A 24180-nucleotide genomic window follows, 5' to 3' on the forward strand; every position below is an offset into this window, starting at 1 on the left:
AAACTAAAATTATTCAGTGGAGTTGCAAGTCCTGAAGTTTACCTGATAAATAATAATACCTTTCATTTGATTTTAAAGCTTTTACAAAGTACTTTAACATAAGTGCTCTTAACATGGTTCTCACAAAACCTGTGAAGTAGGCAGTGCAGAAGCCATCTATTTTACAGGCAAGGGGAGCATAGAGAGTTGATTTACTCAGAACTGAGGCCCCAGCCAAGAAGTGAGTCTATCTGTGCCTCCCTGCGGTAAGGAAGCTGGGGGAGGCTACGAACTCCTACCTACCATCTGAAGAAGCTCCCTGCCAAGACCACTGAGGCTGTGCTTGGGCACTTGTGGGGCCAAAGCTTGCACTGTGCTTCCTGGGTCAGCCTGCTCCTTTTTGGGAACATTAGCAGGTCCTTCATAGAGTGGGAATCTATCCAAAACTTCCCGAAGCTTCTGAAACCTCTGTCATTCCTAGTATGTGGTCTGTCATTCACTCAGTAACTTGAAGGTGTGAGACACTGGTGTTGGGGATATGATGATTAATAAGATCATCCCAGCCCTCAGGGAGCTAACTGGAAAGGAGGACACACATGAATGGCGACTGCAAGATAAAAGGACAAGAAACAGGGAAAACCTAGAGTACTTCTTTGGAGCTCAAAAGAAACCTAGCCTGCACGAGGGGGTGGCTTTTTTTTGGCAATTCCTGAGGTAACACCTGGAAGGAAAATAATAACTGCGTGAAGGGAGAGGAAGGTTTCTCGGCAAAGACTAGGGCGTAAAAGAGAATAAGAAGCATTGGGGGCTAATGTGTAAGTGGTCTGTAGGGCTGAACACAAGGTCTACAGCTGGGGAGTTGGGCAGAGGCTGGGTCTTAAAGTACTGCTGAGGAGTTTAGAGTTTATCCTGAAGGCAGTGTGCACGCATTACAGGGTTTAAAGCAGAGGTGTGGTGTGATTTGATTTACAATTCAAACAGATCACTTAGGCTCTCTGAGGAAGGATTAGAGAAGCAAGACTGGACAGGCTGGCAGGCCAGCTAGCAGGCTGTGACAGTAATCCCAGCTGAGGCTGCACGGTGGTCTGGAGCGGGACTGTGTGGCAAGGGAGACTCAGAAAAAAATGCCAGATTGTCAGGACTGTAGAAGCGATAGGATTCGGTTACTGAAAAAATCTTGCCCTCCTTGCCCCTGACAACCCATCAAGTATCTGCGGAGAATCATGTCTGAATCACTTGAAAACAACTGTCAGAAAAACAGCAGGGGCGTCTGTTCTAGCCTCCTTTGCGTAGGCTCTGCGACCATCAGATGTAGCACTGGGAGAGAGATGTTAATAGTGCTAACCGGTGGCCACTGGAGTTGAATTGCCTCTGGAGTGCAAAGAGCATGATGAAATCATCGCAGAGGTCATTTCAGAGGGTTTGCTAGTAAAAATGTGGGAGTAACTGCCTCAGTGCCCACTGAGCATGAGCACAAAGGGATGCCTCTCAGACCCTGTCCCTGCCCTCACCTTCACAGAGCTGCTGCCTGCAGGGGACCCAGACCACAACAGGCACTGGGGCAGTCAGGCCTGTTTCCCAAGAGGATACGTGGTAACTTCAGAACAAATGGCAGTCACTAAAGACTGTCTCAGCGCTGATGCTGCTCAGAAATAATGAGAAAAAAAATACAAAAGTGACCTCCCAGACTCTGTGCCTTTACTGGAGGACAGCAGGTTAGGAGTTTGGGCAGGCAACAGGTTTTGCTGGTCTCTTTGGCCTTATCACTAGAAAAGACAGAAGCAGAATAGATAGATAATATCTAGCTGGAGACTGGTGACTGGCTACGTGGGTGGGGAACCACTCTCCCATATCCCTGGGGGCTGTGGGCATTGGGGGCATTCTCCCAGCCAGGACCTATTGAGGGGCACGTACCTAGAAAGCCAGGACCATGCCCCCATCAAGGGACGGTTCACAGTGCTATGCAACAGGAAAGAGGAAAAACTAAGTTGCAATTTGGCCAGAGGAAAGTTTTCACTGGAGATACAAGAGTAACATGAATGAAATGTGACACAAGACAGAATAAAGCCATGTGCTAAATCACACAGAACCAGCAATGAGGTTTAGCGACAGAAAAGATAAGCATAGGTCAGAATTAACAGGGAAGAGAAATCACAGAAGTAATTTGAGGAATAAGAGAATTTTAAAAAGCACTTGCATAAAAGTCAGTGAAAGTGACTCATACAAATTTTATAAATTTTAGAAATCATAAAATGAAAATTCCCAGAGAATGTAATATTTTGATGTCCAAATCATCTTGTATTTTCTTTATGCATATTTAATATTCAAAAATCTGATCACATTGTAACTAGGTTCTTTCACGTAACAGTAGATGGTGCCTCTTCTATGTTACTAGATTTTCTCCCATCATCTCAATATAAATGGCCACACGACATTACATTGTGTGAATGTACAATAGCTTATCCAGTCAGTCCCTGTCACTATAATTATGATCAAAAGCAGAGACAGCGGGTAGGTAGCATCTGAATGCTAAAAAGGAGAGCAGGGTAGGTGTGGAGAGAAGGTTCGCAGAGGCGCCACCTCCTGGCAGGCGCTGATCCAGACTGGAGACCAGGGTGTAAGCTAAGGAATGGAGGATGAGGGAAGCGGGAAGGGTCTTAGAAGTCCTCGTGGCTCACATCGTCCTCCTGGGGCCTGACGCCACTCTCCAGCCTCCCTCTGCACTCCCACACCTGTGTCTCGGAGCTGCTCAAGGACATCCATGTCGCTGCTGCAAAGTTCACTGCTGTCAGACAGTTCCTTCCTCTGGACTCCTGCTCTCTTCCACCATGTTACTCCCTTGCTTCCGTTGCCTTGGGAACAAAGGCCAGACTCCTCATCAAGGCCAATGTGTTAAAGAACTTGGCCCTGACTGTCTCTCCAACCCAAACCTACCTACATGCCTGTGTGCATTCCAAACATGCCCATTTGCATTCCACACAAACAGGCATTTTCTTGAAAATCTAAAATATTCCTATTGTCTTCATTGATTTACTAGGTTTGCAAAGCAATATTCTGCCTAAATAATCAAAACCTCCATGTGATTGAGGTTGAGATTGGATATGCAGGATTCCATCACTTCCTGCCACCTCAGATGGGGACGTAGAGCACCAGGTGGGTGTTGCACACTATCCCATGTGTTACCAGAGCTTTATAAGCACAGCCTTTACACCCCATCACCCTCAGCCACACACTAAGGAGAAAGGAGAGCAATTCTTTCTATGGAGGCACTTAGTTTTCCCTGTAATTTCTGCCTTCTGCCTGCTGGAGCAGTGTGAAACCAGACAAATCCTGCTCTCTGATAGCCCTTCACATATATTAAGACAGCTGCCATGTCACCAGGGACGGTCAGATTACAGAGGGCCTGAAAGCCAGGCAGAGGCATCCAAATTTGACTTGGCATCTGATCAGCTCTCATGGTTCTTAAGCAGGGAGGGACAGTCTCCCTTAAAGCAACGTCTGAGCACGTCTTAAAGCAACGTCTGAGCACAATTCAACCAGGAGCCTGGATACAGGACAACCTGCAGGGGAGGGAGCTAGATAGAGATGGGGCACTATTGTCATCATCTAGAAAAGGAACTCGAGATTATAGGTGCAGGACTTGATGACGGTAACAACCTTCATATACACTGTCTTTTTTTAAAGATTTATTTATTTATGCATATAAGAACTGGGGTGTAGGCCAGAGGTGAGGGGAGTGAGAGGATTCACCAGAGACAGTGTGGGGAGCAGAACAGGTGGATCTACTGAAATACACTGCTGAGGGGAGCAGTTATAAGTCAAGCAATGTTGAGGAAGGATTGCCACCAACCAGAGAAGCTGGAAGGACTCTTCCCCCGAGCTCCAGAAGGAGCATGGCTTAGGAGATGGCTTCAGACTGTGTAAGAATAAATTTCTGTTCTTTTAAGCCACCCAGTTTTTGGTATTTTGTGATAGCAGCCTTAGAACACTAAGAGTGTGTAAGGAGGGAGGCAGGGAGACCAATAAGGAGAATAAATGAAGAAGCTCAAGTAGAAATGAGGAGATCCTGAAGCAGGGCACTAGGAGTGAAGACAAACTGGAGGGATATGTAAGAGGCTGGATCAACTGAACATGGTGACAGCTACACCTAGGGTTATAGCGAAGAAATTTCTGGAAAGCAAGTTTTCTGGGGGGAAAATAATATAGTTATGAACAGTATTTGAGGCCTGGGCAGATGTGGAAGTTACAGTTAAAGCCATTAAGTAAATAGGTAAAAATCAGAATAAGTATTCTTCTGTTACCTTTAAAAATACTATACACAACATGCTCAAGTAACATAAACACAGTTTATGAATATATACATAGGGAGGCTTGTGGCCATTATACAGAAAGAGAATGTTTCCAAAACTCTAGAAGCTTCCTCTCTTCTCACAGTTACCGCAACCCCCACCCCCGCAAGGTAATCACTATTCTGACTTTTGTTATAGATTAGTTTTGCTACACCCGAACTTGATAAAAACAGATTCATACAGCACAGACTTTTTGTGCCTGGTTTCTCTGACTTAACATTATGTCTTTAAGTTTCATCCATGGTGTTGCCTGTAGCCCTTTATTTTTCCACTGCCGTGTAGTTTGAATATGCATTCTGTTGTTGATAGATGTTTGGGTTGCTTCTAGTTTTTGGTTATTTCCAATTTTTATTATTATAGTAAGTCCTCGCTAAATATCATCAGTAGGTTCTTGGAGACTGCAACTTAAGTGAAACAATGTGGAATGAAACCAGTTTTATCATAGCCTAACTAAAAACCCCAAACACTGGTACTAGCAAACACTCATTTGTATTCATTCATTCATTCATTCATTCATTTTCCAACCCATTTATTCCAGTTCATGGCAAAGGGTGGCCAAATCCTCTTCTGGCAGCTAAGGATGAAAGGCAGTAAGCCACCCTACAGAGGACACCCTTTGGGATCTCTCTCTCTCTCTCCCCCCACCTCTTCACATACACACACACACACACACACACTCAGACTACAACAATTCTGACACATCACTGAACCTAACTGCATGCCTCTGGGATGTGGCTGGAAACCACAGTACCCTGAGAAAACCCAACAGACATCGAGAGAACATGCCAGCACCACAGACAGTGGGCCTGGCCAGGACAGATTGTTTTTTCCCTCACCGAGGTTATAATAAAACTATGTTAGTGGCCTCCCTGGTGGTCTAGGGGTTAAGCCTCAGTGCACTATCACCACTACGGCCTGAGTCCGATCCCCATCCAGGGAACTAACCCACATGGTGCAGCAGATCGCTCCTGTCTCAGAACTGGGCTCTCCTGGGTACAGGAAGTTGGGAACCACTCTGGCCTATGACACAGGCCATCACCATAAAAGACACTTTGCTTCAACGGGGACTGTGAAGAAAGCCCATGTGGGGCTGAATTGGGCAGCTGCCAGGTGCTAGATCACCTGGATGGGGTATATTTGCCTCGGCTGGCACAGAGCACAGTGGAGTCTTGTGTTAACCCTTCTGCTAGCAGATCAATACAAGATGAAAATAAGAACTTACATTTTGTGACTGGTTTAAGATCACAGTTGCATATACAGAATTTTTACTAGCAATGGGAATTATTTATTATTACTCACTGAGTGACTACCGTGTGGTCTCTGTGTTAACTGCTTGGGAGAGTCTCACAACTGCTCCCTGAAGGAAGTATATGGAAGTCATATCCTTTCTACCAGATGATATGATGTAAATTTGCTCAAATATGAGTCTCATAAGGACCCTGTGAGTTGAAGGCAGTAGGAATTATGATCCAAACTTTGTAGATGAGAAAGTGGATATGAGCGTGGTTAGAGCACTTGCCTACAGTCACACAGCCAAGGACCATGAGCCAGCTCTTTGCCTCCTTGGATCTGGGGTCCTTTCACTTTTTACACTCATGTCCAGAGTCTTAACAGAGATGCCCCAATGTGAAACACCATATTGGCCTGAATCCGCTGCCCACTTCAGCTAAACATGCCACATTGCTGGTCTGTTTACCAAAGGGTAGTAATTCAGCTTGCTCAGGGTCACTCAGCTGAGCCTGGTTGGCCTGGAAAGACCCAAGGCATGGAAGTAGAGTTGAAAGCCAGGGAGCCAGCCCTACTGTCACCTCTCCATCTTTCAGAAGACACACACACCCCCTGTCCTCCCTCTTCCAACTAGAGAGGGCTTGTGTTGCCAGAAGGCAAAGGACACATTCCATTGGCATTCTATCAGGGTGTCCAACAAGCTAGAAGGAGTGAGGGCAAGGTCTCTAGGTCACCATTATATCTTCACCCCAGGGTAGAGTCTTAGGAAGCAAAGAAAAGGCTGATGATTGCTTGGAATCAGAGCTAGTGCGAGGAGATTCCTGGGGAGGCACTTTCCTAGGCTCTGTCAGCCACCTCCAGCCATCATTCAACTGTAGCCAAGGGAGCACCAAGCTCTTTCCTTTGAGGTGTACCCCCTCTGCCCCTTGACTCCTCCCTTTTCCAGCACCATGAACTGCTTGCTTCAATCTTTCTTACCTACACAATTACTTGGTTCATTTGACTGTGAATGAAGATGGCTCTTGCTGTTGTCAGCTTTGGAACATGGGGACATAAGGTGTGTTTTGCATCTGGTGAAATGCTGAGATCTCTGCTTCACTGTCACCTGGCTCACCTTATTCTAAGACCACATTTGCAGAGATGGTGACACAAAGCTCTGGGGTGGGGGTAGGGCAAGTAAAGGCCCACACAGGGCTCCATGAGGGCTCCGGGGGCAACCCAGTGGGTGGGAACTGGAAGACAGCCAACACCAAGGCAGGAAGCAATGCAGCTGCTTCTCAGCTTCGGGTGAAGACTGGCACTGTCTGTTCTCATCAAGTCAATGGCTTGACAGGTTTTCTATTGAGAGCAAGACATTAGAATAGGTGCAGGAGCAAGGAGCTAGTAGTGTAGCTTGGTGGTGTAGCTCTGTGGTGTAGCTTGCTGCCTGTCTCACCTGTGTTCCAGGGTGGAGGGCTGTGTCCTGGGGCCCTGCCCATCCCCTCATAAGAGCGGCCACTCTAAACATGAAATTCCTCAGGCAGCATCTTACTCCAGAGCTTTCCTTTTATAAAACATATAGCATGTCCTGCAAGGCAAACATCTGGAAAGTGGGCATTGACAATGTTGTCATTTTGCCCTGCTCATTCTCAAAATAGCCCTATGGGTTAGTTATAATATATAATGTCCCCATTTTAGAAGTGAGGAAGCCTAGGCTTATGTCACAGCATCACTCTGACTAAAAACTGAAGCCAAGGTGATTTACTGAGCAAAGCTGGGAGCACATGGCCCCAGCCTGGCCTGTTCTCCCAGGTCATTGCCACGTCAGCCTCCCTTTGCTTGGACGGGCAGCATCTGTGGTCCAAGTTCACACACGGTGTTTCTAATCCCAAACTGACCACATCCTTGGTTCAAGAGAAGAAACCAGGGAGGGGAAGGAAGGAGGCTCATTCTCCCTCCCAGAGCACCATTCCCTGAAGTATGGCACCCCCGACAGACCAACAGTCTGAGAGGCCAACAGTCTGAGAGGCCAGAGTCAATAAATGTCATCTCCCTGGACTTTATTAAGGTTTTGATGGGTTCCCACTTAAGTAGTCCTTGAGAATCTTGGAAATGTGGCTGAATGTGAAAGTTTTATTAAACAGGATGTTGGAGAAATTACTGGTGCTATTTAGCATCCCCCCAAATCATGGCATTATTTGCTTTGCCCTAGGTGGTCTCCTAGCCATCCTTGTCTTAGCCCTGTCTATCTCTCTCCTAATGTCGGTGACCCTTTAAAATCCTATAATGTCCTTCAAAGGGACTTGTGTGGCTTGGAGCAGGGCTGTAAACTGGGGCTTGCATAAAAACAGGGGTCAAGTGAGGTATAACCGAATGATTTAAGCTAACAAAAGCTGCTTTAGGTTCCAACCTAAATGTCGAAAACATAAAGCCATTCTTATATACATGCCAGCTAAGTATATGGAGAGTAAAACTTCTTTTGAAAATAAACTTTTTCCTCTATAATCAGTTCATTAGAGTTAATAGGAAAAGCATGGCCTGGGTGAAGGAAAAGCATTGCAAAGCAGATAAAAGACCTGGGATTTCCAGTGGGTTCAGAGTGGGGGAAAGTCAGGATGCCTGCAGTACAGGGGCACAAGGTGTCCAAAGCTGAGGGGCCTACGCAAGACTTTTGTTCAAATTCTCACCAATCCACACCATAAAGTCGTAGCTACCCACCTGCCCGAGCAGGAAACAGAACTGAGACACTATTAGCCATTGATATCTACTGCCATCATCATGTGGGTCTGCTAAATGCAAAGCACTGTGCGTAGAGGTTTCCATACATTCTCTCCCTGACTTCCCCAATAATCATGCAAAGAAGGCATTATCATCCTCTACTGCACACAGGACCTTGCCATAGTCATCCAGCTAAAAGGTATATTTAAACCCAGGTCCTTCACACCTTAAAGTCAGTGTTTCCTTTTCTTTTAACCACACCATGAATATACATAGCTAGCATGAGCATTTCTCATGGATTTTTATGATTTCCCTACATTTATAAATATATTTTTGTCTTTGAAAAAATCATTTAAAAATACAAGTTTAGTATATTTTTATAAAAGCCAAATAATTCAGAATGAACAGAATGAAAAGTAAGAATTCTCTTTGACCTGCCCTGTAATTAAAAGTATACATATAGTAAAAACATATTGGAGAAAAAAATTTTAAAAGAAAAGAAACAAAATCCATGGTCCCTCCATTTTAATAAAACGAGTGGAAGTAATTTAGACTATCACTTTTCAGTCCTTTTTTATTCTACACCTGGGGGCTTCATTGATGATAATACACTAGACATATTTGTGTCCTACTCTTCACTAATTATGTCAGAGGCATTTTCCATGTCATCTGTCCGGTCTTCTAATTCCTTGGAGCTAATGTCTGGGTAACATTTAATCGAGAGCCATCGTTTGCTTAGCCATCCCCCGATTGCTAAACTTTTACATTGTTTCTAATTATTTGTTATCATCAAGTATTCTGTGATTAAGATCTCCATGCATTTTTCTTTCTCTAGTTTGGATTATTTCCCTAGCTTTCCCAGAAGTAGAGTTACTGGGTCAAAGGGTGTGAACATTCTTAAGGCCCTTGATCCATAGTGCCAAATCGTTTTCCAAAAGGACTGAACCAATTTTTGCTATTTGGAAGCTTGCTGCTTTCTCTGTGTGAGAAGTTCTGGTGAGAGCTTTTGCTGAAGGCTTCTTATTGTGCTGCACTGAAATCATAACACTTTAATTTTGTTGCTTCATACGGCCCATTTCAAAGTCTGATGACAAATGTTTGACCATTTGGTTACTGGAGGGAAGATTTATACTGGGCTCCCTGTCTCCAGTCTCTCCCTGCCTTCAATCTGTTTTTGCACAGTTCAGTCAGATTAATTCTTTTGGAAACATCACTTGCCTCATGTCGCTGCCCTGCTCAGTAACTTGTAATAACTCTATTTCCTCAGGAATCAAGTCCATATTCTTCTACAGGGCCTTGAAGACCCTGGGTCCTCCCCCCCTTCCCAATCGATTTCATCTCTTATCATCTTTAGCAGACTCCTTCATCCGTTTCCTTTCTAGTTCCCAAATGATGCTCATTCTGCTTTCTCTGTTTAACTTCCGTTTACTTCCACCTGGAAAGCATCTTCCCCTTCCTACCCAGTCCTGATCCTTCTTTGCTTTAAGGTGGTTCGGTTCTACCCAGTAAGCTGAGAATTCTGCAAGGAAGACTCATAGAAAGTGAGGACAAATGTGCAATCAGGAATACAGAGAGAGGGAGACAGAGGAGGAAAAGCAGAAGGGGGTGCTGTGCATGCCATCAGAGGCCAGGAGGACATAGGACCCCCACCTGAAAGGCATGAATACACTGGCAACAGAGATCAGACCAAGACAAAATTCTTTGTACTACTGATGACTTTTAAGTTGTTTCTAATAACCTAAAAAGGGGATCTGTGAGAGAGCAGGATTGTGGGTTAGGACTAATAAAACAATGACAATAATAATTACAGAATATTAGTTAGGATTAGTTTCACTTTGAGAAACTAAGACCTGAAAAATAATGGTTAAAATATGAGAAAAATTAATTTCTATTTTATGAAAAGAAATTCTCAGGAAGTCCAGAGTTGGAAAGGCAGCCCCCTGCTCAAGGACCCAAGCTTTTTAGCATTTTTCTGCAATGCTATCCTGAGGTGTGGCCCTCATCCTAATGCTCCAAAATAGCTGTGGAGGCACCAGCCAACACATCTAGAGTCCAGACCAATAGTAGGCAGAAGGATAATGAAGAATATCCCCTCCATTCAAAGAGACTTTCTGAAAGTCCTCCACACTTCTGCTCAGAACTCACTGGCTGGATCACACTCTCAGCAAGGGAGCATAAGCGTCCACATAGGAGGAAGACAGACTGTGCACAGAGCTAGCAGCTACCATTTATTGGGGCACTATGAGAGTCAGTTTATATCATATCTCTTAATTTTTATACCCTTTCTACAAGTATAGAGTGGAAAAGAGACGAAGACCAAGACTGTTTGAGTTCTATGCAGTATTCTTTTGAGGCCTCGTGGAAAATTATTTTTCATGATACCAAAATCACAAAAAAAAGGGCATCTTTTCGTTTGATCACACAGAGACACAAACACACACACTGAGTTCATCTTTCAAAGACTGAATTTTATAATCTCTGAAATTGCATTGCACCATACAGACCTCATTGAAATCCTTGCTTTGGGATGCGTTTTATATATATTTTTGTTATATATCAGGTGTTATTTGTGAATAATATGACTTTCACTATATGTTTTCACTATATATTTTAATAAATACTATTGCAATGAGGCTCTAGAGAAGAAAATAGGTTTTTTTTGAGAACATAAGGTAAACCATTTTCACAAGTGAGAGGTTGATTAAAATGGTTGTGAATATGGAAGAGGGTGAGAATGAGGAAATGTTTCCTCCCTCAATTTGTATTGTCTTTGGATTGTTACTCCAGTTTTCCTATAAAACAAATGAATAGAAAAGTTGCCACAGAGAGAGGTTAGGCAGGTTTGGTGATGCGATTCTGTAGCTGATTGATGTCACAATCAGGAACCGTTAATTTTTGAAAGGGAGAGTGGGGGTGAGGGAAGAGGAAAGAAACAGATTTGATTACAAAAGGACAGCTGTTTGGAAAAAGGGTTTCAGACTGGTATGGACTGCAGACAGTGGAGGAAGAGTCTAGGGTGGAGACTAGCTAAAAAACTATATATAAAACTGGGCCTCCCCTGGTGGCGCAGGCGGTTGAGCGCCGCGCTGGAAGCTGTCCACAGCCTCTGCAGTACCAGTTCGATCCAAGCCGGCCAGCGAGGGTTCCACATGGCGCGGCAGACCTCTCCTATCTTGCCTGCTGCTCCCCTCAGCAGTGTATTTCGTCAGTCTGCCTGTTCTGTTCCCCACTCTGTCTCTGGTGAATCTTCTCACCGTCCTGCACATCTGACCTGTACCCCGGTTCTTGTAAAAATAAATAAATCTTAAAAAAAAAACTATATATAAAACTATACGTGTGTGTGTATACACACACATTCAGAGAGAGAGAGAGAGAGAGAGAGAAGAGAGAACACGTGTACCTGCACGGGCATGGAATGGGGAATGGAGTTCTAGTATTTGCAGATAAGATCACTTCAAATTGTGCATCACTGGCTACCTTTAGTTTCTTCTAAGCTCCCAAGGCCAGATTATACCCTCAGAGAGCAGCTGAAGAATCAAGAGGCCCAGTAACATCCAGTCACTATGCCCTCTCTTCTGAGACGTGTGAGCCTGTCTACATGCTGCAAAAAGGGGGATTTTGCATTGTGCAGGAATGACCGAGCCTACATGTGGCCGAGAGGGCAGCCAGAGAGAAAGAAATGGAAACACTAATTCTTAGAATGGAAGCACCTAGAGGACAAGGACTAGGGCAGTTTTGTTCTACTGCAAGTACAGCATCTGGTTGTTTGTTCTCTCCACCCTTATCCAATGGAGGTTTTTTTTTTTTTTGGTTTTGTTTTTGTTTTGGTAAAGATTTATTTATTTATGCATACAAGAACTGGGGTATAGGCCAGAGGTGCAGGGGTGAGAGGATTCACCAGAGACAGAGTGGGGAACAGAACAGGCAGACTGACTGAAACACACTGCTGAGCAGAGCGGCGGGCGAGCCAGGAGAGGTCTGCTGTGCCATGTGGGTTGCTCCCTGGGTGGGGATCGAACTTGTGCTCCATTGGAGTTTTGTTGAATGAAAGAATGAATGAGGGCCCTGAGGTCACAAGAGAAGAAGGATGGATGAGCACCTTCTTGCTGGTGCTTTAAGATGAGCAGTGGGGATGCCAGGAGACATTCTATGGGGGGCGGCCCAGGCCTACTCAGCACGTGGACAAGTGCAGGTCTGCCAGGGATGGTCACAGGATGATGGTGTGGGGCCTGGGGCCTTCCTGGCAGCCTGAGAAGTCATTAAGATTAGATCAAAGGAAGATGTCGTCCTTTCTGTTTCTCGTTTTGTCCTCTTGCTGTATTTATAGAGCCCTTGCTAGGACTCAGGCATCCTTTTTTGACAAAATGGATGGAACTTGAGGTGACTGTGCTAAGCGAAGTCAGGCAGAAAGTGAAAGACAATTACCGGATGGTTTCTCTCACATGTGGTATATAAATAACCAAAGCAAATGAATTAACAAAACACAACCAAAATATCTCATAGACGGTGAGAAAATATGGTGGTGACCGGAGGGGATGGGGGTGGACAAAAGGGTAAAAGGGTCAATTTGATTCGTATGAATGCACTAGATCCCTGGCGGTGGCGCGGTGAGGTGTGACGCTGTGATCCCGAAATTCTGTGCTGTTCCTATAAAGCAATGGAAAAACAATGCAACTTCTTAAAACGTCTCAGGCATCCTCCTAAATGCTGTACATGTACTGTCTTGTTAGTCCCTTGATATTCCAGGGAGGCCGACCTTATCATCCCCGTTTTCTAGATGAAGAAAATGGAACTTGTAGAGTTTCAGGAGCTTGTCCCAGATAAGACAACTCTTAAATGGAGAAGAATAGTGCAAATCAGTTCTCCCTGGTCTCAAAGCTCTCATTTTAATCATTCCCTCCCACCTACCCCCCACCCGCTCCATGTCTTTCTTCAGTGATTCACCTGGTCACAAAACATGCTTTGCTGATCGAACTAACCTTTTGTTTTGAGAGATTTTTCAGATGAGCAGAAATTTAGCAAAAATAGTATGAAGAATTTCCAATATGCTCTTCGTCCACATTCCCAAATGTTGGCCTTTTGACTGCTGGGAGTAAATATCACAACATTTGCTGACTACACTTTTCTATTCCCTTGGACTTGAATTTTCTTTCGTTTTGGGGAGACTTTGGACCTCTGCTAAGAGGGAGAAAAAAGCAACACAGCAGCTGGTGGGCAGCAGGCTCCACCGACCACATGGGAGCCCTAAGCCCCTGGGACAGATGTGCTGACTCCCCGCATTTCCCAGAGGACAAGGCGGGGGTCATCCAGTGACTCGCCTATTGGGGAGGTTTCTGAGGAATGTCCTAGACGCCATGCTTGAGAGATGCATTAGCTACAAAATGTCACAACAAAGGAAATATTAGCAATGACAGCCCCCTAGATAATTCCTTCTCTTTCACCCTTGTGCTGTCAACTCCAGGCAGAAAGACTGTGCAATGGGACTGTTGATGGGTAATCGAGGAGACTGTCAACGATGCTGCCTCTATCTATGGAAAACGAGATGGTTGACTAGAAAAAGTAAGGGAGGAGGGACTTGGTAGGAATTTCCCCTCAAGGGAGTCCATTAGGGACCCTCGGTTGGGAAAAAGTCTCACAATTATTTTGGAAACAAAATTAGGAGGCTGGAGGTGGGGTGAGGGAAGCAGAGAAGATGAGACAAGTTCTCGCATGCCACACGGCAATCCAGCTCTGTTTCCTGCCTAATGCTGGTGGTCTCTGGAAGTGGGGGTAACTCAGGGGGGAAAAGGCCCTGTCAGGTGTGGCCAGAGAAATCAGGGGGCCGGAAGGCTGCAGTTCTAAGGGTAGAACTGCCTGACAACACAGTTACAGCCGCAGTTCTGCCCTCAAGCAAATCAAATGTACAGTCCATAATGAGAAGGGGGGATTTGGTTAAGGTTTTGGGGACAATACAGGGTGCTACTTACATGCTAGGCAGAAGGAGAATCATGGCAAAAGAGGTGGGGGCACTGCTCCTTCCCAGGGCCTTGGTGCCCATAAACCTCCTACCCCCCTTTTCTGGTGTGTTCTCTGTGCCTCTCCCATGCTGTTTCATCCAGTGGACTTTCACTGACTCCAAGAACCCCAGTGGACACCTGCTGAGGCTCTCAAGTCAGATCAGCCTCAAGCCCCAGCTCTGCTACTAACCAACTAGAAGCCTCTCCCAGCCTCAGTTTCTCATCTATAAAGTGGAGGTGCTGATGCTCCTTTCCTAAGTCTGATGTGATGATTGAAGGAGATTATGCTTGTGATAGACATGCTGGAAAGCTGGGACTCCTGCAGCCACACTGCCCTCAGACCTGCCTGCTCTTATCGGTGATGAACGCTAGTGAGCAGGGTGGCTGCTTATGCCTTGTGCACCTTTTCCAGGTTCTGGTGAAAACAGAACAAAGAGCCTGCAGATCTGGGTCTGATCCCTGGATCTGCCACTTAAGAACTGCTTTACCTTGGACAAGTCAGCTAACCCCTCTGAGCTCTGGGCTCCCCACTCGCTATTATACCTGCAATGAGATAATATGGGGGGGGCATCCAATGTAGTGCTAAAGCACTTCGAGAGTCAGCTGTTGCTTTGCTCCCTTCCTCCTCCTCTCATATCTCTGCCACCTCCCACCCTCTACTTCCCTCCACCAAACCTAACTTGGGTGGAAGGAGCACTGGGCAGTGAGTTAGGAGTGTGGAGCTTGGGTCCCAGTCCCATCATCAGTTTGGGTCCTTGAGCCAATCACCTTCCTTCCCAGGGCCTCAGTTTCCTCATAGGTTATGGAAAGAGTTTACATGCTATCTTTCACGGCCCCGGTGAACACTGCGGCACACATTCATCGTGGACGGGGTCAGGAGTTTACTTTCCAACAGGAACACAGTTGGGCTGGGAGGACTCACTGCCCCCTGCTCGGATCTGCGCTCACTGCACTCTTCTATTAATATGGCCGGGATCATGTACTTCTGGGTCATGTGTGAGCCGAGGGTGTCTCCAATCCTTGGCTTAGGGTAATTAGTCTTTTTGACCCTTAACAGGGGAAATGTCTCCAGTTGGGGGGAAATGAAGTTGTCAAACATAGTCCTTAAGGAGAGGGAGATTTATGGGGGATCACATACAAAAGCACAGGAATTAAACAAACAAACAGGGAAAGAGCACTTAAAAGCTCAGACCAAACAATATATACTGCACGCTATGCTCAGGCAGGTCAACCCCTGGTCTGAGCTCTCCCCAAGCACCACCCAAGCGTAACAGCCTGGACAATTGTTCATCTTCCAAGAAGTCCTTCCCAGAAACCATAGGGTTGCAGGAAGGTAAAGCCAATGACTTCATCGAGGGGAAGAAACAGCAAAGGCCAGTACAACCCTTCGGTGACCATTTTGTTTTTCAAAACTTGCCTTTGTTAGGTCCAAGACTCGGACCCAGCTATCTCTCCTCCCACTCCTCATGGCACCCTGCTCCCTGGCCACGCCAATACACTTTGCCCGCCTCCCTCCAATCTGCTCCCTCTTAGTCCTCTTTCAAATAGAGTCCCAATAAAAGACAGGATATTCCATTAAATTCAGGTTACAGCTAAACCACAAATACTTTTTTTTTATTGTAAGTTTACCACATGCACTATTTGGGATCTACTTATACTAAAAACTATCCAGGGTTAGCTGAAGTGTAATGTAAGTGGTCATTCTGTATATTTATCTGCTAAATCTAAAATCTACTTTCAGGGCATTTCTACTTGCTATTCTCTCCGCCCAGAACACCTCCCCACCCCAACCCCACACTGCTCCCTTGGTCAACTCCTATGCTGGTCACCCAGGTTCCACTGAAGTGTCTGCTCTTTGGAGATGCCTCATTTACCGGAGCAGCCTGTCTCCATCGCAGCTCGCTAGCATGTCTTCCTATATTACTTCATTCACTCTCAGTGGGTTTGCTTTTGTTTTTCTTTTTTTTAAAAGATTTATTTCTTTATGCATGCAAGAGCTGGGGTACAGGCCAGAGATGTGGAGGGTGAGAGGATTCACCAGAGACAGAGTGGGGAGCAGAACAGGCAGACTGACTGAAACACACTGCTGAGGGGAGCAGCGGGCGAGACGGGAGAGGTCTGCTGCACCATGTGGGTTGCTCCCTGGCTGGCCGGGGATCAAACTCATGCTGCAGAGGCTGCAGATTGCTTCACAGTGTGGTGCTTAACCCCTTGAGGGAGGCCCTCTTTTCTTTTTTTTTTTTTAAGAGCATACAAGAACAGGGGTGTAGGTCAGAGGTGCAGGGAGGGGGAAGTGGTGAGAGGATTCACTAGACACATAGTGGGGAGCAGAACAGGAGGATCTACTGAAATACACTGCTGAGGGGAGCAGTGGGCAAGACAGGAGAGGTCTGCTGCCCCATGTGGGTCAGGTCCCTGGCTGGGGATCTAACTCACGCCACAGTGGCTGGTGATAGCTTGATAGCGCTGAGACTTTAACCCCTGCACCACCAGGGAGGCCCAACTTGCTTTTTCTTGCTTAATGTCTATTTCCTCCAGTAAGAATGATAGACATTGTTGTGCCTACCCCCAGCACTCCCCATCACCTGAATGTATGTGGCACATGCCAGACATTTAATATCAGGTGGATGAATGAAAGAGTGGAATGTATGCTTTAGCGTATGCTTTAGCACCTCACCAACTTTAATGACAACACAAGATATTTTATTCAATGTTGTTAAAACCCAGATTCTGATTCAGCAGCACTGAGATTGCCTTTCTACAAGACTCCCAGCGATGCTGCTGCTGCTGCTGCTGAAGGAATCACACTTTAAGAGGCAACAGAATTCTCTGTGATGATGAAATGTTCTATACCTGTACTGTCCGATATGGTGGCCACTAGTCACATGTTACTATTGAGAACTTGAAATGTGGCTGACACGACTGAAGAAGTGAATTTTGGGCCTCCCCTGGTGGCACAGCAGTTGAGCACTGGGCTGCGAAGCTGCCCGCAGCCTCTGCAGCACCGGTTTGATCCCCGGCCGCCTGGTGAGGGTCCCCCATGATGCAACAGACCTCTTCTGCCATGCCCGCTGCTCCCCTCAGCAGTGCATTTCGTTAGTCTGCCTATTCTGCTCCCCGCTCTGGCTCTGCTGAATCCTCTCACCCTCCCGCGCTTCTGACTGTACCCAGTGCATGTATGAATAAATAAATAAATCTTTAAAAAAAAAGTGAATTTTACATTTTATTTAATTCCAATTAATTTATGTTTACCACATTGGGCAACAGTTTTCAGGAAGTGATTCTAAATCTTAGAATCAGCAGCTATCATTTAAAAATACAGATGTCCAGGATCCACTCCAGATGAGTTAAATGGATTTGGCTTTTAGAACATCAGGTTTTGTTGTTTTTTAAGCTCCTGAAGACAATTCAAAGTGGATCCTGACCCTGCCTTAGAGTTTTCAGAACAGCCATACTTTCGCTCCTTTGCTCATTCCATCCACACACAGGTTGGACTCCAGGCCAGAAAGGGGTGACTACGTATCTTCAATCCCAGACCTTTGTGAAAAGCAACAAAGGTCTGTCCTTTATTCAGAGGCAGGCAAGCCCATCTTCTCGCCACAGCGGCCGCCAACTTTCATCTACCTTTGGTGCCCCTTTCCCAAGGCCTTGCCTGGCCAAATCATTCTCCAGGGAGGAGAGCTGATTAGAATCATCATCCTGCTTTCATCACTCATCAATAAAAGTATGGGTCAGAGCCTCCCCTGGGGGCTGCCTGCAGCCTCTGCAGCACTGGTTCGTCCCCCGGCCACAGGCGAGGGTCCCACATAAATAAATAAATAAATAAATAAATAAATAAATAAATAAATAAATAAAAATAAAAGTATGGGTCAGAAGGAAATGGACAGAAGGAAATCCAAGCTTCAGCAGAAGAGGAACTCGGCACTCCAGGGTGTGGCCTCCAAGAGGAACAGATCTAGTCCTCCCTGCCACCCCTGCCACAGAGCACAGACCAGAGGCTTCTAGGGAGTAAAGGCAGCAGTGACCACACGGAGACCAGGACAGTCTCCTGCAGAGTCTACAGACCTTGCCAGGAACACCACTGGTGGGGCCACACAGGAAGCGTGGTTCTAGGTGATCCATGGGAAAATGTTAAAAACATTTAATATGTTATACCTTTTAATTAATGTGTATTAAGCAAACGGTAGCTCATTAAATCTGTAACTTCACATCTGTTTCTGATATATCATTCCTGACAAAACTAACTTATTTAAGAAAAAAGGGTGGCCTCCCTGGTGGCCTAGGGGTTAAGTCTCAGCGCTCTCACTGCTGCTGCTTGAATTCCATCCCTGATCCCCGGCCAGGGAGCTGACCCACATTGCGCAGCAGACCTCTCTCCTCTTGCCTGCTGCTCCCCTCAGCAGTATATTTCGGTAGATCCACCTGTTTTGCTCCCCACTCTGTCTCTGGTAAATCCCCTCATCCCCCACATCTCTAGCCTACACCCCAGTTCTACACGAAAGAAAAAAAAGGAGCCCATTTAAAGCAAATGTTAAGGAGCCTCCCTTAACATTTGCAAGGGGTTAAGCACAGCACTGTGTAGCTATACACAGCCTCTGCAGCTCGATTTCAATCCCCTTGGCCTTCCAGGGAGCTACCCACATGGCATGGCGGACCTCTCCTGTCTCGCCCGCTGCTCCCCTTAGCAGTGTATTTCGTCAGTCTGCCTGTTCTATTCCCCGCTCTGTCTCTGGTGAATCTTCTTACCCTCCTGCGCATCTGGCCTGTATCCTGGTTCTTGTATAAATAAATAAATAAATCTTTAAAAAAAAATCAGAACTAAAAAAAAAAAAAGATGCAACTTATGAAACTATCCTCAGCCACAAAGCATGAGTTCAATCCCTGGCCTGGGAGCCTGGGAGCTACACACATGGTACAGCAGACCTCTCCTGTCTTGCCCACTGCTCCTCTCAGCAGTGTATTTCAGTAGATCTGCCTGTTTTGCTCCCCACTCAGTCTCTGGTGAATTTTCTCTCTCTCTCTCTCTCTCTCTCTCTCTCTCACTCACACACACACACACACACACACACACACACACACACACACACCCCTCTGGCCTACACCCCAGCTCTTGCATGCATAAATAAATAAATCATTTACAAAAAAATAATTTTCATTTATGCATTTGCCTCGTGTGAATTTGATCATTTTTCCAGAGACAATGGTTTTTTGAGTAGCAACAAAACCACACCTCAAGCCTGCAAAGCTGAGACCCACGTCCCCATGGGCTCTTCAAGGTGCTCAGGGGGTGCTCCCCAGACACCAGCCATCTGACACTGGGAGCCACCTCTCTAGGCTGCCACAGGATATACCCGGGACACCCTGTAGCTGCTAATCCTAGCATCAACACTGAGCCTTTCCTCTAAGGATTTGCTTTCCTTTAACAGAACCGGTACATAAGGCAGCCAAGGGTGCTCAGAGAGCGGTGGGCAGAACTCCCTGGTGCTGACTAATATCAACACATTATCACAAAATTGCTAACACCAATACTTGCTGACATATGGCCTCCTAGGTATTTCCATATGAATATATACAAACTTTTGTAAAAAAATGAAAATAAGATTCTATTTTATGTATTCTATTTTATATACTGCTCTTGCTTTTTCACTTATGTGAAATATATATTTCACAAATATTTATATGTGGTATAAATATTTCCATGTCAGAATATTAGCTCTATATCACTTCTTAAATATCACAGAGTACACCATGCTTTAAAAAAAAAAATTGAGGGAGATAGACCATTTCTTTTTTTCATGTGCATATTAGCATTTTCCAATAATGAAGTTATATTTACTTTTGTTAAAAAGAGATCATAGGGCCTCCCCGGTGGCGCAGCGGTTGAACGCTGGGTTGCGAAGCTGCCCGTGGCCTCTGCAGCGCAGGTTCGATCCCCGGCTGCTCCCCGGCCACCGCAGGAGGGTCCCACATGGCGCACAGACCTCTCCTGCCACCCGCTGCTCCCCTCAGCAGTGTACTTCGGTCCTTCTGCCTGCTCTGCTCCCCGCTCTGGCTCTGGTGATTTCTCTCACCCTCCCGCGCTTCTGACTGTACCCAGTGCTTGTATAAATAAATAAATAAATCTTAAAAAAAAAAAAAATTCTTAGCCATTTAAAAAAAAAAAAGCTACACAAAAAGAGATCATAAATGTTTTTTAAAAACTAGTGTAGAAAAGGCAATGTAACAACACTTATAAACCCAGAGTTTCATTTTTGTTAATTATTTTCTAGTTCTTGTCCACATACAAGAACTAGAACTAATATTTTTACCTAGCTAGAACCATGTGGGAACACTGCTTTCACCCACTATATCTGAAATGTCTTCCATGTTTCTACAATGCTCCCTTAAGGGGTGCAGGCCCGGGAATAGGTGGCAAGGAAATCCTTTCCACTAAATGGAAAGAAAAATAAAATCAAATACTTGTTTTTCTAAAAATTTTTAAAAATTAAAGCTGTGGCTGTCTCCTAGGGCAGCGTCCACAGCAGAGAGCCAGGAACAGAGCCCTTTGTGGACGGGTGGAAGCCTGGAGCCCCTCTCAGAGTAGTGCTCCTAAATATATAAAATAAAATAGGTAGGATAACGAAAGAAACCAATTAGACTGAAATAGCAAAATTAAAAAAGATGTGTTGTTGTAGTAATACATGGGCATTAATATGTTTAAGTCATGAGTCTTAATTTCAAAGTAGTCATGAACACAAACATTTACAACAAAATCATGTGATTTGAAAACATCTATGATTTCTCTTCGGGGTGTCTCAGATTCAGTAATTCAGCTGTGACCCACTGCATACAGTCATAACTGACCGGAAGTGTTACATTTCATTTCATGTTAGTGGAAATAAAATTGCCTTTCCCCTCTCCTTACCCAAGTTCACAGACTTTTTGAATCCTACAAGGGCAGTGGGCTCTGGGTCAGCAGAGGGCTGCTCCCAAGAATTTCCAGAGCGACTAAGGTAGGGAAGGTGGAGGGAGAAAATTATTTCGAAATCTTTTTCCTTTCATTTTTTTTTTCCTATCCCTTTCAACCAAATTATGGACCTCTCTGACTCTTTGTGGGACCATTCAGAGTTAATTTGGGGGTTTCTGCTGTCTTGAGCCATCCAGTTAGCCCCCAACTTCTTCCACTCCCTGGCCATTCTCCAATACACAGAAGGCTGGTCTTGCCATCTTCCAGCTCGAGGTGTTTCCTATATGCACTAGATTTAACATGCATCTCCCTCCTTCTTCCTTCCTGATGGTTATGAAGTCGTCTAACAAGTCCTGTCACTTCTGAGCCAAGGAAGCTGGATAATCCACCTACTTATTGGAGGCAGCCTAAACCAAATAGATGTTTTTCATCACCAAAGGTATTTTCCAGGACTCTGCAAATCCAGAGGATCAGTCTCCTTCCTTCACACAAGCATCGGCACTGGATTCATTTCTGAAATCACGGGCACCAACCAGGCTCCCATTTTTGGCCCAGGTTTCAGAAATTATCTGCAATTGTACTCTTATCCTTCCATTGATAATTATAACACATTGCATTTGCGTGGCGTTTCATGCTTCTCAGAAGTAATGTTCATATACAAAATGCTGTTATCCAAGAGGCAGGATGCAGACCCAGAACTTTGCATTCCTAACCCAATGTTGATTCCATGATGCCATGATTCAATTATGCCCATTTCCATTGTAACACCGAGTTCCTTAGACATAGTGAACTTGCATCCCCTCTAGCTAAACACAAAAATCTCCTGTTCTCCTTTAATAGTATTTGAAGCTTCAAAAGGTTGTGGCTAAAAACACATCAAAGCAGAGGAATTTTAAAAAGTACTCTTTAGTTGAATTTTTTTAAGTGCTACTCTTTTTTTTTTAAAAAAAAAAAAAACAACATATATTTAAGTTCATACAATAGCCTAGGGTGATCAGATTGTTCTGGTTTGCCTGGGAGTACCCTAGTTTTAAAATAGAAAATCTCGTAATCCCAAATCCCCTCAGTTATGTGCAAAACCTGCATCCCAGGTGAACCGGGATAGCTGGTCAGACCAGATGTCACTCTGAGCCTTGACATTGGCTATTGGCCACCTGCATAGGGCTGAAGGGAGCACACAAGGTGGATTTCCTTGCCACCTATTCTGCTCCATAGAGCGATGGATCCTTCCCCAACAGTGCTACACTAAATGGAAAGAAAAATAAAATCAAATACTTGTTTTTCTAAATGATTTTTAAAAATTAAAATATTTAAATGCTAAAAAGTTAGGCGGTGTTGGTTGTAAGCAACAGAAACCAACTCACTCTAACTTAAGCAAAAAAGGAATTTCTTAGTAAAGTACAATCCAAGGCAAACCTCCAGAACCAGACTTGGGAATGGACATGAGCCAGGGTAGCTTCTGGGATCTGGGTAGCAGGAATTAGTGGACAATCACTTTGGGGCTGAGATTAACAAATTTTTCCTGAAGGGGTCCAGATAGTAAATATTTTAGGTTTTGTGGGACAGTCTCTGTTCATAACTATTTAATTTTGTCATTGTAGCATGAAGGCAGCTGTAGACAACATATACACAGATGACTGCGGCAGTGTCCCAGTAAAATTTTATTTACACGAACAGCCAGAGGGCTAGATTTGTTCACTAGTCATTTACTGACCCAACTTTAGGGCCTATCTTTTGGCCCAGATCTATAACTTCACATAACTTGATTCAAGAGTCACATTCAAGGGAGAGAGTACCTGATTGGCAGAACTTGGGAAACTTACTCATTCTTTGGCTCAAGGAGAATAGGGTACCTTTCCTGACCACACTTTATCCAATCAGAAAGGGTGATTCCCCACAGCAAAATTAAGGATGGTCACCAAAAGGAGGAGGGATGGATGCAGGAGAAGCTAAAACTACCTACGTTCACCTCATCATCTTCTGATTTTCTTCCTCATCTTGTTAGTTTCTCTCTACCATGTTACTCTCCAGGGAAGGAACCAAAGCAACCCAGCTGTACTAGCACCCGGATGCAGGGATTTTTTTCACTTTCTCAACGAGCACTGTGTGACAGAGTCCTATTTCTCCCAGTTGGCTCATTAGAACTGAACCCATGAAGAACGTCAACTAAATGAGGAAGACTAGCATCAAATGTAGTCTTTCATGTTCAGAGGAAGCAACGAAGGCCCAGGGAAGATATAGGGTCCTTGCAATGCCAGCTCCAAGGGGGCACAGTCTCATGTAAATGACATGCACCCTGGAGTTGTGCAAGGCGACCCAGGGAGAAGTGGGCAGCCTGGAGTTAGTGTTAGTTCATTAAAGGGACAGGCTGAGAACTTCATTTCCTGAGTTCAATCCAGGTCTTTCTCCCTTGCACCATGAAATTAAGTCTAATTAAGCCAAGTCCCAATTTCTCCAGCACAAACAATGCCCTCTCCTCTCCATCTCAACCAGTCAGACTTGGTACTTTTGTACTTGGAGGTTCAGAGACTGCTACACACTCCACAGAGTAGGCACAGCTTCAGTGGTAGGATTTGATAAGTACATGTTGATTTTCTCCCCAGTGATGTATATCCTCTACTTCTCTCACAGGGCTAGTAGAAAACTAGAATGACAGTGAAGAAGAAAACTGCTCTTTTACAATCTAGCTGGTCAGTCCTGGGATAATTGCTGTTTTCTTTTGGTTTTTTTTTAAGATATATATATATATATATATATATATATATATATATATATATATATATACAAGAGCTGGGGTACAGGCCAGAGATGCAGGGGGTGAGAGGATTCACCAGAGACAGAGCTGGGAACAGAACAGGCAGCCTGACTGAAATACACTGCTGAGGGGAGCAGAGGGCGAGACAGGAGAGGTCTACTGCGCCATGTGGGTTGCTCCTTGGCTGGCCAGGGATCGAACTTGTGCTGTAGAGGCTGGGGATTACTTCAT

The sequence above is a fragment of the Talpa europaea genome (assembly GCF_964194135.1).
Source record: "Talpa europaea genome assembly, chromosome: 10".
Taxonomy (NCBI): domain Eukaryota; kingdom Metazoa; phylum Chordata; class Mammalia; order Eulipotyphla; family Talpidae; genus Talpa; species Talpa europaea.